We start from the raw sequence: 4015 nt of genomic DNA, 5'->3' as shown, positions 1-4015 counted from the left end.
GGTCAGGGGCACGGGGTGGCGGTCCCCAGACCCCCCAGACGGTGAGTGCCTCCCTCAGTGCTCACCAGGGACCCCACATTCATTGTATTTCATGTACTTGCTGAGAGCATTCTCTATACCATGTTTTTTTAATTTTTATTTTTTGAGGAACCAAATTTTGGATTTTAAAAGAAGTCAAGTTTCATTTGCTTTCCAATGAATGCATTTTCTCTTCTCTCCCACCGCTCCATTTTGTTTCACTTTCTCTTGTTCACCCTGTTGTTCCATTCTGGTTTCTGAGTGAACCTCTACGTTGCTTTAATTTTAATAATAGAACCAAGAAAAAATAAAACAAAAGCATCCCACAGTGAGTTTTCCTCTGAGGCCTCGGGCTAGGTCCCGTGGGAGTCTGTGACGTGTCCCCGGGGCCACTGGTCTATAAATAGGAGCGGCGCTAGTTCCGACGTCCTCTCTGACTCATGGGAAAGAGAGGCTGCTGACTCGTACTGGTCGGGTCCTCGTGCACCTTTCGTCTCACTAACATTTGGTTTTATAGGACGAAGCCGAGAGAATGCCGCCCAAGGGATTTTTCATTTTTGAAATCATTTCCAGCTTCAATTTGCACTTTGGTTTTGGGTCATCTTTTACATTTCTTCATGGGGCTGGGGGGGATGTGTAGTCTCTCTATGCATACTGCGTTTTACTAAAAGAAACGTTAAAAACAAAATTCGACTGAGTGAATTTGAAGATCTAACTGGCTTTATTTAACAGTTCATGACTTGGGCAGCATCCCATCCAGCAGATGGAAGGGAGCTCCAAGAAGTTGTACAAGAAGGGTTTTTATAGGCAAAGCGGAGGGGTGGGGGGATGGGGGCGGGGGTGAGGAAGTTGAATTGGGGGGAACGAGAAAATTAAGGGTGGATTGTTTCAGGCAAGGTCACCTTCCCTTAGGGAAGCAGGGGTCTTATCAGGCAGATTACCTTTTACCTTATCAGGAAGATTAGTGCTGACCAGGAAATTCCGAACCAATTGGTTTAAAATTCCACTCCCGGGAGAGGCTGAAACTACAATTAGGTCAGGTGTTAAGTGTTGGTGGCGCTTAACACAAGTGATTCCATCTGGGGCCTGTTTCTTTTTAACAATAAAATCTGAATCACCGAGAGTGGGATTTAAGTCTCCACTATCGCCATCAAGCATTCTCTGCGGCGGATCCAATTTTGCCACAAAAGGACCGGCACGCCCCCATGGCACGTTCTCCTTGCACACCCACAGACTCTGTGTCTCAGTGCAATGCCGCATGACTCTCGGAACGGCTCTGTGGATGTGACACGCTCTCCTGGCCCACTCTCCTTCCTCGCCTGGAATTCACTTTCTTGGGCGTTAGTGTTATGACACGCCCGCTCGTGCCTCGCCTGCACCCCTCACGCTCACGTTCCCATCACTGTGCTGCAGGGAGTCCCTGGTGGATTCTGCTTTTCCACATGAAGGCAGTCCAGCCCGTTTTACTGACCACTGTCCCAGCCAGCTCTGCCCAGGTCACTCCTCGAGGCAGCTGTGGCTTCCCTGGACGAGTCTGCTGCGTCGGCCCTGGACAGCACCTCCTGACCAGAGCTTGGCCGCACAGCTTTAGGACCTGAGCCATCCCGGGCTTAGGCGAGCCCCAGAGAGTGGAGCATGTCAGTGGCAGGACACCCAAGGCCCCCCTCCTTCCCCCTCCTGGAAGGAGGCCCAACCAGCAAACCTGAGCGGATTCTCTCACCCACCCACCCACCTGCTGCCTGGACGGGCTCAGGCAGCTCCCAAAGCCTGGGGGCTGCACCACACCCCTTTCCTCAAGCTCTGAGACTAGTCAGCTGGTGCATTTCCTTCTTAGCAGGTGTTTTCCCTGTAAATTTTAAGGCTGGTAATGTCCTGCCCGTGGTCTTGCGCTGTAACAGCATTATGTCACCACTGGGGGAAACTGGGCGAAGGGGATAGTGACTCTCTAGTGTTATTTCTTACAACTGCATATGCATCGACAATGATCTAAAAAAAAAAAAAATTGACCACAAAAAAGAAGGCTGATAGAATCTGTAATTAAAGAAATAGCTACGCAGAAGCTAAGAAGTTAGAATACGCAGTGGAGGGTACTCTATCTTGCTGCATGCAGGGAAACCATCCTTACAGAAGCCCTGAACCGGGAGCTCTCACGCACTGCCCCTCCCTGCACACCCTCACTGGACCAGCCCAGCCGCGGGAAGAGCCTCTCCTACCCCGGCAACCAATCAGACAACAGAAATGCTCACAGCCCAGCCAATCAGAAACCAGCGCCGCCGCGCACTCACTTTCCTCCAACGGCTTTTCCTTCAAAGCCGCCCCTCCCACCTTCCTCCTTTTTCTCTGGAAAGCAGCTCTCCTATGTTCTCTGGACCTGCCTGTGGTTTTGTCATAAACCGCGGGTTCTGAATTTCAATTTTTCTGCTATTCTCAAATAAACCCATTTTGCTGGGTAAGAAACTGGCCGTAGTTGCCACTTCGTTACAGTGCTTTTGTAACAAACGCCCCAAGCTCAGTAGTCAGCAGCAGAAAGCCTTCTTTCCTGTCCACCCATCAGAGGGGGGCCTGGAGAGGGGCCAGTCCAGGGGGGCTCTGGGCTGCAGTGGGGTCCTATTCCTCGCTAAAGGCTCTCGTCCTCCTTGGACCAGTGGCCACCATGCCACCTTCTCAGAGTGAGCGGCGATGGGCCTGCCATGAGGTGCAAGTGGGGGAGTGGGGAGGGGCACTGGCAGTCACTGCCCCACATCTGGCACCTGCTGCTCCCTTCCGGGGAGTGGATCCCACGGGGTGGCTGCCAGGTCCTTGGGCATGACTCCCCTTCTGCTATCCAGGCAGACCTCTTGGTCATTTCTTTGTCTTCGCGTCCCCCTATATGGATGAGGTCTAGGTCCTGCCCTTGGGTATTGGGCTTTTGCCACCCCACCCCCCACCCCTGGGGCCTCTCTGGGGGGCTGGTTGGCAGCCTCTACCCTCCCCTCCCCCATGAAAGTTAAAGGTAAACCTCACCCAAGCAGAGTCTGGAGGCTGGAAGGGGGCCCTGCCACTCAACCCCAATTATGGGAAGAATGGCCAATCACAGACCCAACAGAAGAACCCTCCGCGGGAGAGGATGACCAGTGACAGGCCCCAACAGCGGAAGTTCACGGAATCTTCTACAAGAATCAGCCACCCCTGCAACTCGGCCAGTGAGAAACCGACATCACCCTGAGCTGTGGACTTTCGTTCAAAACAACCCCTCCCAACTTCCTCCTTCTTCCCCATTAACTACGCCCCTCTTCTTTGTTGGATCTCCCTGTGGTTTTGCCAGACTTGCGCGTCCCTTCAAAGGGCAGTTCTCTCCATTCCTAGATCAACTCATGTGTGCTGATAAAATAACTGGCTGTTTTCTGTTTAGGGTTAACACCTCCTTTCTGCATGCTTCCTGTGGGCCGTGGGAACTGCAACTTCCTGTCCCCCTTAGTTTTCCTTCGTGGGAGCCCAGGATGGGTAGAGGAAGGTGGGAACCAGGGGGCCAGACCTGACCTCCCTTCCACCCTCCTCCCTGCCCTCCCCCCTCCTCCCCTGCCCATGCAGTTTTCTGACTTCCTCCCCACCCCCCAACCAGAGCATGGCTGGTTCTTCCTCAGTCTTGAGAGCTGACTGGGGGGACCCAGGGAAGCACCCTTGGGACTCAGGCACTGGCTGCATTTGGGTAGGGGGCTTTCTGTGACCCCAAGAGCAGGTCACTGTGCCTTGTTGTTGTGACAGGCAGCCACCAGACCAAATGTGGGTCAGGGTGAATTCTTTAGGCTGGCGCTGTGTGGGGGGAGGGGAAAGTTCGTCAAAACCCCAACAGATGTGTCCTGCTTGGCACAGTGATCAATGTCCCTGGCTTAAGCTTGCGGGTTAGCCAGAAAAGGAACGTTTAAAATGAGCCAAAAAGAAAAAGCACATGAACTTCTAGCTTGGGATGGCAGGCGGGGTAAGCCCCAGCAGGGGTCAAGGGGCCGGCTCTCCTCCG

This window comes from Ursus americanus, chromosome 4, assembly GCF_024610735.1.
Source record: "Ursus americanus isolate L20-20 chromosome 4, mUrsAme1.1.p, whole genome shotgun sequence".
Classification (NCBI taxonomy): domain Eukaryota; kingdom Metazoa; phylum Chordata; class Mammalia; order Carnivora; family Ursidae; genus Ursus; species Ursus americanus.
The sequence above is the reverse complement of the archived record's forward strand: the minus strand, read 5'-3'. Positions refer to the sequence as shown.